At 39.9% G+C, this 12055-nt stretch overlaps 1 protein-coding gene across 1 annotated transcript in view; it reads left to right on the forward strand.

The window, feature by feature from the left end:
- MELK (maternal embryonic leucine zipper kinase) overlaps positions 1 to 12055 on the forward strand; it is a 77474-nt gene that overhangs the window by 29166 nt on the left and 36253 nt on the right.

Consider the following 12055-nt stretch of genomic DNA (forward strand, 5'->3'; position numbering starts at 1 on the left):
GAATAAAAGCAAAAGCAAATGTCAGTATAACTGGTGCAGGAATTGACATCCTTCCGTGAACATTGAGTCTTCCAAGGATACTTGATTTCTTGGTGATGAGTATTTGGGAATTGCAGTAAAACATTATGCCGTAAAGGATGACTGTAATAGGGAGTTCCCTGGTGGTCAGGGAACTGGGAGCTGAGATCTCATAAGCTGTAAGGATGACTATAATAATTTTATCCAAGAAAAATTTTGAATACTTGCCTTGATCATGCAAAAGTCTCAATAAAGATGTCTGACTTTGAGCAGTCTACCTTCCATATACCCTGTGGATATATACCTAGTAAAACAAAATGAGGTATGGATTTACTAACTATAAACTTTGATTGTAGAATAATTATGTCTCCTTTATAACAATGATTATACAGGGCTATAATTCTTGATTTGTGATGTTAAAATGATGTAATCCACATGTAAGAAGAATACTTGGCAGGAGGGCATGCATTCAGTTCTTTCAAGTCATACCCAGGCATTAGGGGCAAGTTAAACAGAAGGGTGGGTAGGTAGGCAGGGAGGGGGTGTTCGGGGGGTGGGGACATATCTATGTTTTATCATATTGAAAAGTACTAGCTGTTCTGTCAAGAAATCATTCCTCCCAAACCTCACTCTTGAGTAAGTAGTATAATGTACAATTCTATAGATGTGTGAATAGCTAAGAGCCTGTGTTGGAGCTTAATTTACTCCTTTCTAGAGTGCTAAATGCAAGGAAAGTTTGGTTAAAATCTTAATCAGTCTTCTTGGCTAGGAGTATAAAGCAGAGGTTGGCAAACAATGGCTTGCCGGCCATATCTGATAAAGTTTTATTGGAACACAGCCAAGCCTATTTATTTGTTTATATATTGTCTGTGGCTGCTTTTGCACAACAATGGTAGGGTTGAGTAGTTGTGACAGAGATTATATGGCCCATAAAACCAAAAATGTTTACTATCTGTCCCTTTACAGAAAAAGTTTGCTGGCTCCTGGTATAGAGTTATTGATCTGTAAAAGAATGATCCTCCCTCAAGCCTGTCTGCTCCTTTCCTAGAACATTGGCCTGAAATGCCTAGGCTTGTCATTTGTCAATGAAGCGACATTCAGTTAATTGTTTTTATGATGAAAAACAGTATGTACGGTAAAAAGTTAAAACAATACTAAGGAGTATAATTTAAAAAACACACAAAACTTCCTGCTTCCTTTCTTTTCTTCCACAGAGGCAACTATTTATAAATTTCTTCTATACATTTGCATAAATTATTTGTACTTATACAAACTTTTATGTGTCTATATCCTTTGGAATTATATAATTCACACAGTTAGTGGACCTTGCCCCCTCCTTTTTAAATTTAATGCTTTACTTTGAAGATTGTTTCATATTGGTACATAGCAGCGTGTATAGGTTTTCATTTTTCTTTTTTTTAGGGTTTATTTATTTATTTATCTATCTATCTATTTATTTATGGCTGCGTTGGGTCTTTGTTGCTGCGTGCGGGCTTTCTCTAGTTGCGGCGAGCGGGGGGCTACTCTTCATTGCAGTGCAGTCTTCTCACTGCGGTGGCTTCTCTTGTTGCAGAGCATGGGCTCTAGGCACACGGGCTTCAGTAGTTGTGGCGTGTGGGCCCAGTAGTTGTGGCGCACTGGCTAAGATGCTCCGTGGCATTTGGGATCTTCCTGGACCAGGGCTCAAACCCGTGTCCCCTGCATTGGCAGGCGGATTCTTAACCACTGCGCCACCAGGGAAGCCCTACATATTTCTTTTTCTGGGCTCTTTATTTCATTATATTTAACTTTTTGTCTATGTTTGTTTTATACGTAATTGTTTTAATTACTGGATTTTTTATAATACCATTTATTTAATGTTTGGTAGAATTTAGCTCCCTCTTATTCTACTTTTCCCCTAGAATTTTCCTGGCTATTCTGCTATAAATTGTTTTTCCCTGGTGTACTTTTTTATTTTTTAAATTTTTAAAAAATTAAAAATTTTTTGGCCATGCCACGCGGCACACGGGATCTTAGTTCCCCTTAGTTCCCCGACCAGGGATCGAACCCGAGCCCCCTGCAGTGGAAGCACAAAGTCTTAACCACTGGACCACCAGGGAAGTCCCTGTGAGTCTTTGACAGTGCTTCCTTTTTCTTTTGGAAAACATTGTTGTTAAATTATAGTACATCTTTATAACAGATATTCTATAGCCATAAAAGTGAATAGGAACCTCTTTAAATACTGATATGGAATGATATCGAAGATATATTGTTAAGGGGAAAAGCAAGGTGTAGAACAGTATGTATAGTATACTGTCATTTTTGTAAAAAATAAAAGAGAGGGAGGTATGTTTATATTATTTGGAGTAATGTGGAAGGAGATATAAGAAGTTGCTAGTTCCTGCTCCTTCTGGGGAGGAAAATTGGGAGAGGGAAGGGAGAATTTTCATTCTGTGCTTTTTTGTACCTTTTAAGTTTTGAATCACGTAAAGGTTCTACTTCTTGCCTAATTGCTCTGGCTAGGACTTCCATTACTGTGTTGAATAGAAGTGGTAAAAAGTGGGCATTCTTGTCTTGTTCTTGATCTTAGAAAAAGCTTTCAGTCTTCCACCACTGAGTATGATGTTAGCTATGGATTTTTCATATATGGCTTTTACTGTGTTGAGATAGTTTCCTCCTATTCTTAGTTTGTTGAGTATTTTTATCATGAAAGGGTGTTGAATTTTGTCAAATGTTTTTTCTGCATTAACTGACATGATCATGTTTTTCACCTTCATTCTGTAAATGTGGTCTATCACATATATTGATTTGTGTATGTTGAGCCAAACTTGCATTTCAGGAATAAATCCTACTTGGTCATGGTGTATAAATCTCTTAATATGCTGTTGAATTTGGTTTGCTAGTAATAATTTTTTAAAAAGTAGAATAATAAAGTTTTGTGTGAGTCTTGAATCTCTAAAGCTGATGTGGAAAGTGGGGGAGGTGCCTTCGGCAGGCCAGGTCTGAGTCTCTATCTCTAGATATACAGAAGTAGAGTTCTATGCTTATCTGGGGTGTGCTGAAGTCTCCTCTGCCTAGAGCATCTACATCAGTCTTTTTTTTGTTGTTGAAATTCTTTGCTTTTCTCCCCCAATTCCTTTTTTTTCCTCCGGGGAGATAGAGCATTCTGAAGTATGTGTTTTTCATATTTTTGTGACCCTTGCACATGGTTGCTTATTCTTATTCTATTACAAAAGTAATACTAAACGTTCCTGAGTTTTTCTTATTTGCCAGACTCTGCTTTGAGTGAGGTAGTTGCTATTATTGTCCCCCTCTTATGGATGAGGAAACTAAGGGGCAGAGACCTTACATAACTTACTCAGGGTCTTATAGCTAGTAAGTGGCAGAGCTGGGATTTGAACTCAGCTAGGCAAACTCAGAGCCCGTTCTCATACCACCATGAGATACTGTTTCTCATCTCTGTAGTTGCTAGTCTCAAGAGAATCGTAGACTCCCAGAGCAGAAAGTGATCCCCATCCCAAGCTTCTTTTTGTGTCCATTAACTTGGGAATGTTCCCAGACATCCCAACTTTTCAGATTTACCAGGACTATATTTACCAGTTCTCCTAATTCATATTAGGTATTGTGCATCAGTTTTTCTACTCAATTTAGGTGTCATCTCTGGTAGAGCAACTTGTCCTCATTTTCTTTATCAGTAGTGTTAAAGCATTGCAGTAGTCAGTTATTTCCAAGGTCCAGTCCATCTCTGAATAGCTATAAGTTCTCTGACTTCTATTTATTCACATTCAGTTTTTCTTGTTTGTTTCAGCCTAGTATTCTCCTCTGTTGATATTTTGAATCTTGATTCTGATCTCATGTAATATCAGCTGTCCTTGCCAGGATTGTGACATTTTGTACATTTCTTAAATATCTCTAATCCAAGTTGTTGACTAAAAAGCTGACTAGAGGGCTTCCTTGGTGGCGCAGTGGTTAAGCATCTGCCTGCCAATGCAGGCAACACGGGTTCGAGCCCTGGGCCGGTAATCCCACATGCTGCGGAGCAACAAAGCCTTTGCGCCACAACTACTGAGCCTGCGCTCTAGAGCCCACGAGCCACAACTCCTGAGCCCATGTGCCACAACTACTGAAGCCCGCGCGCCTAGAGCCTGTGCTCTGGAACAAGAGAAGCCACCGCAATGAGAAGCCCGCACACCGCAACGAAGAGTAGCACCTGCTCGCTGCAACTAGAGAAAGCCCGCGCGCAGCAACGAAGACCCAATGCAGCCATAGATAGATAGATAGACAGACAGACAGATAGATATTTTTTAAAAATTAAAAAAAAAACAAAACTGAATAGATCTAGACCACCCCTAAGTGTTCTGGGTTTTTAGCCTGTATCAGATACGCTTAACCAAGATTTTGTGGTTTTATCCACAAAGATAAAATAAATGACTGTTAATACCTTATTGAAATTAAGCTACACTAACTATATCCGTGGTGTTCCTCATTTACTGACTTAACTTTAAGCTTGCCTTTTTTTTTTTTTTTTTAACCTATCTGGACCCAAACTTCTATGCTATTTATTTGCCTTCATTTGCTATTACTGCAAGTTCACATTCATATGGCAGCCATGGAATTAATGCTCCTAATTATTATTATATATATAAAATATATAATATATATTATAAATATATATAAGTATATATGTATATATTTTTTGGGGGAGCCGCGCTGCGTGGCTTGTGGGATCTTAGGTCCCCAACCAGGGATCAAACCTGGGCCCATGGCAGTGACAGTGCTAAGTCCTAACCATTGGACTGCCAGGGAATTCCTGATGCTCTTAATTATTAATGTACTGTTTCACGAACACGAGGTGAATGTACCAACATACAAACTTCAGTGTTCTCTACTTTTATTTATTTATTTGAGTACACTAGTGGATCCTGGATGAATCCTTTGGGGGAGGGGACTTATCTCAAGATAATATAAAATTGTTACATCCTAATAGTAGATATTAGGTCCAAGTTTTGATATTTTTGGTAAATGAAACATTTCTTAGAAAATGTCTAATTAGAAAATGTCTAATTCTTGTTCAATAGAGATTTAGCCTTCCTAATTAATATTATTTATTAATACTGTATATTCTTTGTTTCTCCTACTCTGAATTTCATTTTTTTTTAGTTTTTCATGTATTTGCAAGTTGAAAATTGATTCAGATTAGGACTTTTATGCATTATTATGGAATTTAATTTCACACATTATAGATTTTGAAATTTATTGTAATCTTGGCTCAGAACTATTGTTCCGAGTCACAGTGTAATACAGTCTGCTGGTTGAATCTAATTAAGGTGTCGTATCACTTGCATGCAGTATGTATCTTTGCCTAGAATGTTCTAAAATTCCTCACTTGGGAATAACACTTCCCTCAGTTCTTGGTTTGATTGAAAAACCCAGCAATATTTGACACACTGTATGTAACTCTTGTTTAAGAGGCAGACTTTGTTTATCTTTTGTGTTTGTTGACTATTTTAAGCAAAATGCTAAACTGCAGTTTCCAGCGTGGTTACTAATAGACTGAGTATTAACCTTATTAATGTCGCATATTCATCTGCTGTCATTGCATTCAAAGACAAGCGTGACTGTATTCCAGTTCTGGGTACACAAATATTAAGGAAATATAACTAATTTAGTAAATGAAAGTTGAGTAGCTTGAAAGTAAAATTGCTTTCTAACAAGTATAATTTTAAAGAAAATGAGCAAGTTATCTCTTTATGAGATAATACTTTACAATTATAGGTACTATTATTATGTGTTGGAGAGGTCGATCACCTGCCTTTCTTAGTACTATATGAAAAAACAAACAATTTCAAGGCCATTAGTATTCCCAGGATTATCTCACTTATTAGCACACAGATCTTTTTTCCTCCTCCCACTTGGTTTCTCCCTCTATTACCTGTTTCTTAATCTCATTTGCAAGGTAATCAGCCCTTAAATAAACAAGAATTCTCCAAAGATTGAGCAGAAACCAGGGTTAAGGGGCACAGGCCTGGTTAACACAGGGCCTTTTGTGAAGATGCTCTTCCCCAGCAGAATTGTTCCTCTCAAGGCCTTTTCTATTTGATCCTTAGATATATACTTTCAGTATTTAAATAAGGAGCCTTTCTCCCTGTCTATTTCTAGGTATCCTTAGAACTTCCAGTGCGGTACAATAGAAAAAGTATTGTATCTCTCTTCTAGTCCTGTCTCTACCCCTTTATTGCTCTATAACAGTGTTTCTCAACTTTGGCACCATTGACATTTTGGACTAGATAATTCTTTGTTGTGGGGGACCGTCCTGTGCATTGTGGGATGTTGAGCAGCATCCCTGGCCTCTACCCACTAGATGCCAGTAGCAGCCCCCAAATTATGACAATCAGAAATGTCTCCAGACACTGCCAGATGTCCCCTGGGGGACAAAAATCACCTCCAGTTGAGAACCAGTGCCTTACAACATTGAACAGGTATTTGATTTCCCTGGCTGAGACAGTTTCCTCATCTGTGTAATGTAGCTGCCTACTGCACAGGATAAAATATATGTATAAGTGCTTTGTGTATTTTTAAGTACTGTATACAAATAAGAGGTTGGGGTAAGCCTGGCAGCAGAACTCAGCTCTGGACTTTATTTCTGCCAGTATTTCAGTGTAGAGAATGAAGCTGAGAATGTCAGGTCTTGGTGATGGGGCACAGGCCTCATGCTTTGTTTGTCGATAGTACTCTATAGAGCTGTTCTGTCCAAATGGAGAAAGTGGGTGGGTACGTTTCAGGAGGTGATGTGAGCAGGACATGACTAGTTGATGTGTTCTTACCAGGCAATGCTGAGATCCTGAGGCAGCTGCAGTGGGGCAAATCTCTATTGAGAGGGCATGTGCATCCTCAGAATGACTCTAGCCTTTCTTACTATACTGAATATTTAGCACCCTGGCATGCATGGCTTTGCCAACATGCCACCTTTGCTCTGCTACTTTTTTTTTTTTTTTTAAATAACCGGAGAAGCTTATTTATTTATTTATGGCTGCGTTGGATCTTCGTTGCTGCACACAGGCTTTCTCTAGTTGCGGCAAGTGGTGGCTACTCTTCGTTGTGGTGTGCGGACTTCTCATTGCAGTGGTTTCTCTTGTTGCAGAGCGTGGGCTCTAGGCGCACGGGCTTCAGTAGTTGTGGCGCATGGGCTCAGTAGTTGTGGCTCGTGGGGTCTAGAGCACAGGCTCAGTAGTTGTGGCGCATGGGCTTAGTTGCTCTGCGGCATGTGGGATCTTCCCGGACCAGGGCTCAAACCCGTGTTCCCTGCATTGGCAGGTGGATTCTTAACCACTGCGCCACCAGGGAAGCCCTCTGCTACTTTTTTGAGTAGCCCTATCTTCCCCTCCTATTTATTTCAAATTGAACAAACATTTATTATCTCTTATGTGCAAGGCATTGTGCCAAGTGCTTTCACATACATTCTCTTCCATTCCTTTTGTAACCCTGTAAGTGGCATTACTGTACTTGTTTCACAGTAACAGTAGTAATAGTAGTAGTAGTAATAGTAATAGTAGTGGAGGCAGCAGCAATAGTAGAAACTAGACGGTATTGAGTTCTTACTCTGTGCGTGTGCTAAGTGCTTTATATGTATTAAATCATTGAGTGCTAGCAACAATTTATGGAGTTGATACTGTTATTATACTTCTTTTTACAGATGAGGAAACTGAGGCACGGCAAGGTTAAATAGCTCATCCACACAGCTAGTAAGTGGTAGACCCTGGATTTGGATCTAGGCAATTTGTCTCCAGAGCCTACTCTTAGGAACAGGGTCAGAAAGATGACATAACTTGTACAAGCTCAAGGAGCAAATGAAAGGCAGACTAGGATTCAAACATAATGTATGACTCCAGTCTCTGCCTGTTTCCAGTGTGCCAAGCACCACACTTCTCATTCACTTATCTTCCCTGCCTCTCTCTGGATAGGATTGCTTCTATGATGCTAGCTTACAGCACAGCACAGGGGATCTATTAAAAGATACTTCGTGAATTCAAGTTGGGATGATAAAAGGGGTGATAAATAAGAGGCAAAGAGGAACTTGGAATCAGCCTCGTGGAGCTCTTGTTATTCAGTGCTTTGGTCTGAAAATTCACTTTTACATCTGATTTCTATAGAATTCTGCTACTTTTAGTTAAGAATGCTTTTGTTTTGGATGGTAGTTTTTGAATTTAAAGGCATAACATTTATTTTATTACATAGTTCTGGTTATGGACCTGTTATCTGTGTGTTGGAGCAGACCAGAAAGGGCTAGAACCTGGAACCAGATTTATCCTTGGGGTGGGCAGGTGATGATAGGAGAGAGGTAATGCAAGTAAGTTAAACCCTTATAGATGGTATATTAGTTTCCTAGGGTTGTCATCACAAAATACTACAAGATATAGTGGCTTAAAACAACAGATATTTATTCTCTCACAGTTCTGGAGGCTAGTCTAAAATCAAGGTGTTAGCAGGGCCATGGTCTCTGAAGGCTCTAAGGGAGACTCCTTCTTTGCCTCTTTCTAGCTTCTTGTGTTTGCCTGCAATCCTTGGAATTCCTTGGATTATAGATGCATCACTCCAGTCTCTGCCTCTGTTTTCATGTGGTGTTCTCTCCTCTGTGTCTAAATTTCCCCCTTCTTATAAGAACACCAGTCATATTGAATTTAGGGCCCAGCCTAACCCAATATGATCTCATCTTAACTTGATTACTTCTGCAGAAGCCCCTGTTTCCAAATAAGGATGCATTCACAGGTTCCAGGTGGACATGAATATTGGGGGGGTCACTATTCAACCCAGTGCAGATGGTATCCAGAGAGTAAGAAGCAAATGGCTTTGTGTGCAGTCTGCATGAGGAGAGACCCACTGGAGTAGGTGCAGGTTCTGACCAGTGAGTAAAGCAAGACAGGACACTCTAGAGGTTGTGCAGGTTGTGATCAGAAATTCAGGTAGATCATGACCCTTTGATCAGTGTAAGCAGGTAATAGAGTCCTTACTCCAGGCCGGTCTCTACTTTCTATGGGACCCTGGCAAAAGCAGGCTACAGTATTTGAGGTACCAGGCAAATGATCAGTTTGCCAAGAAAGAGAACATGTCAGGTACCAAGGATTTGAATCATGAGTGGCATTTGGTCTCAGGAATAAGGAAAAGCTCAGCTGAGAGAGTGGGGCCAACTAGATCAGGGACAGCCATGCAGCAACTGTGACTCGCTGCTGAGTCCCAGCGAGGTGGCTGAAGCATCCAAAAATCCCCCCTTCCCAGGGATAGGCCTGGAGCCCAGGCAGCACTGAGCCTTCAGTGCTTGGTGGATGACGGATAGTAAGGAGAAATGAATTAGAGGCTTCATTATTATAATTCACAAACAAACTGTCAGCATCTGACATTGGCAAGTGTTAAGGTGCCCTGGCAAGGTATAAATAAGAGTGGTATCTCTGGGTACTAGTGAGTGCTTTAGATAAAGGAGAATGAAAAATTTAATAACATTAAATGTCATTTGTAAAATGAAAGCTCTTGCCCTTCCTAGGAAACACTTTGTAGGTCAGCCTGTCTGCTCTCATCAGAGAGGCTGAATCAGAGGTTGAGTTGTTTTAACGTTAACACCTTTTCTTTTTAAATAAATTGCTTGATAACACTTCCTTGGAACTTTGACTATTTCTTTAACATATTCAAAATCCAGCCTGTCATGTAGTTCTAGGATTCTGAGTGATCTATACTGTCTGTTTCTCCCCTCACCGTTAAGCTGGACTGATTTTTGTGAGAATTATGTCCTAGACAGTTCATAAGAACAGAGAACCCCAGTGCTGGTGCTAGTTGAAGCCTTCTTCACCTACCTGCTTCCACCGTTTTAGCCTCGTTCAATTACTGTTGGGTGTGTGTGTGTGTGTGTGTGCATGCGCGTGTGCTTGCCCTTGTCTCCTTGAACCTATAATATATTTCTAACCCAGGATCCTCATTCAGGTTATTTTGTCATTGATTATTTTGGGGAGCCCTCTGGATTCCATCAGACCATGTTCCTTAGTTTCCAAAGTTATCACAAACAATTCTGTGGTGAATGTTACTGTTCATAACACTAATAAATTTTTGTATGCCAAATTATTTGCTTAGGATAAATTGCTAGAAGTGAAATTGCTGGATCAAGGATATGCCATCTTGAATGCTTTTTACACGTATTTCCAAATTACTCTTCAGAAAAGTTTATGCTCTCTCGTTGTATATATAAGCGCTCTTATCGCCGAACTCTAACACTGGATAATTTTTTTGAAGTTTATCAACTTGGTAGATCATATTTTTGTTTAAATTAATTGCTTTTTTTTTTTTTTTGGCTGCGTTGGGTCTTCATTGCTGCGTGCAGGCTTTCTCTAGTTGCAGCAAGCCGGGGCTACTCTTTGTTGCAGTGTGTGGGCTTCTCATTGTGGAGGCTTCTCTTGTTGCGGAGCACGGGCTCTAGGTGTGCGGGCTTCAGTAGTTGTGACGTGTGGGCTCAGTAGTTGTGGCTCGCGGGTTCTAGAGCACAGGCTCAGTAGCTGTGGCGCACTGGCTTAGTTGCTGCACGGCATGTGGGATCTTCCCAGACCAGGGCTCGAACCCATGTCCCCTGCACTGGCAGGCAGATTCTTAACCACTGTGCCACCAGGAAGTCCCTAATTGCTTTTTTATTACTAGATTAGTTGAACATATTTTCATGTTTATTAACCATTTAAAAGTTCTTGTTTTGGGAATTACCTGTGAATATTCTTTGCCCATTTTCTTTTGGAGTGTATGCTTTGATACCATTTCTTCTTTTATTGAACAAATATTAATTGAGCACCTTTTATATATTAGGGCCAGACAATGTTCTAGGTGAACAGCACAGACAAAATCCCTATGATTAAAGAGTTTATATTCTAATATAGTGAGGCAGAAAATAAATATGTGGTATGACAAGTAGGGATAAGGACTGTAAAGAAGGTGCCATGAAAGGCAGGTAGAGATGATGGTGGGCAGGGATGCTATTTATAAAGGTGGTTTGGGGAGGCCTCACTGATACCACTGGTATTTAAGGGGAGACCTGAAGAAAATAAAGGCACAAACTCTGCTGATATTGGGGAAAGCATTATAGTGGTGGGAACAAAGAGTGCAAAGGGCTTAAGGCAGGATTGTCTTTGACTTGTGACGTGATCATAGTTTGGTGAGTGCGGGAGAGAGTTAGGAGGTGAGTTTGAGAGGTAGCAAGGAGTGGGGTGGATGTGGGGTTACAGACTACGTAGGGCCTTGGAGCCAGAGTAAGGAATTTGGATTTCATTCTGAGTGAGATGGGGAGCCATTAGAGCGTTTTGAATAGTGAAGTGATATGACCTGACCCAACGTTTTGAAAGAACATTGGTGTTGGTAAGTAGAGACTAGACTGTGAGGGACAGTGATGGGATCTGGAAGACCAGTTAGGAGTCTCTTGCAATATATCAGATGAGAGACCCTGGAGGTGTGGTGCAGGTAGTGACAGGTGATTCTGGATATATCACATAGAACCAGTAGATTTGCTGATGGATCGGACGTGAAGTGTGAGGGAAAGAGGAGCTGAAGAAGATCCAAGGTTTCTGACCTGAGGAGCTGGTAAGGCAGTTGCCATTTGCTGAGAAGGGGAAATGTGGGAAGGAGAGGATTGGTGGTGATCTGCGAGAGCTTTTTATGTGATGAAATGTATTAATCTTTTGCCATTTAGGTGGAAAGGTTTTTTCCCTCAATTTGTTGTTAATTAACTTTGTTAGTTGTGTTTTGCTGTACAGAAATGTCAGCTTTTAAATCTTGTCATCTGTTAATCTTTATAGTTTTTTGGTATTGCTGTCATGTCTAGACAGGTTCTAAAAAATAATCACCGATGCTTTCTTTAAGTATTCTCATGGTTTAGTGTTTGCATTTAACTCTTTAATCAGGGTAGAATTAATTTTGATATAGACTGTGAATTATAGTTCAATCTTAATTTTTCTCATATAATTAACCTGTTTATCCTAGCATCATTAAACAATTTGTTCTCTGCTAAGAAAAATGATTCTATCATTTCCTTTGAATT

This window comes from Balaenoptera borealis (genome assembly GCF_965194805.1).
Source record: "Balaenoptera borealis genome assembly, chromosome: 8".
Lineage (NCBI taxonomy): Eukaryota > Metazoa > Chordata > Mammalia > Artiodactyla > Balaenopteridae > Balaenoptera > Balaenoptera borealis.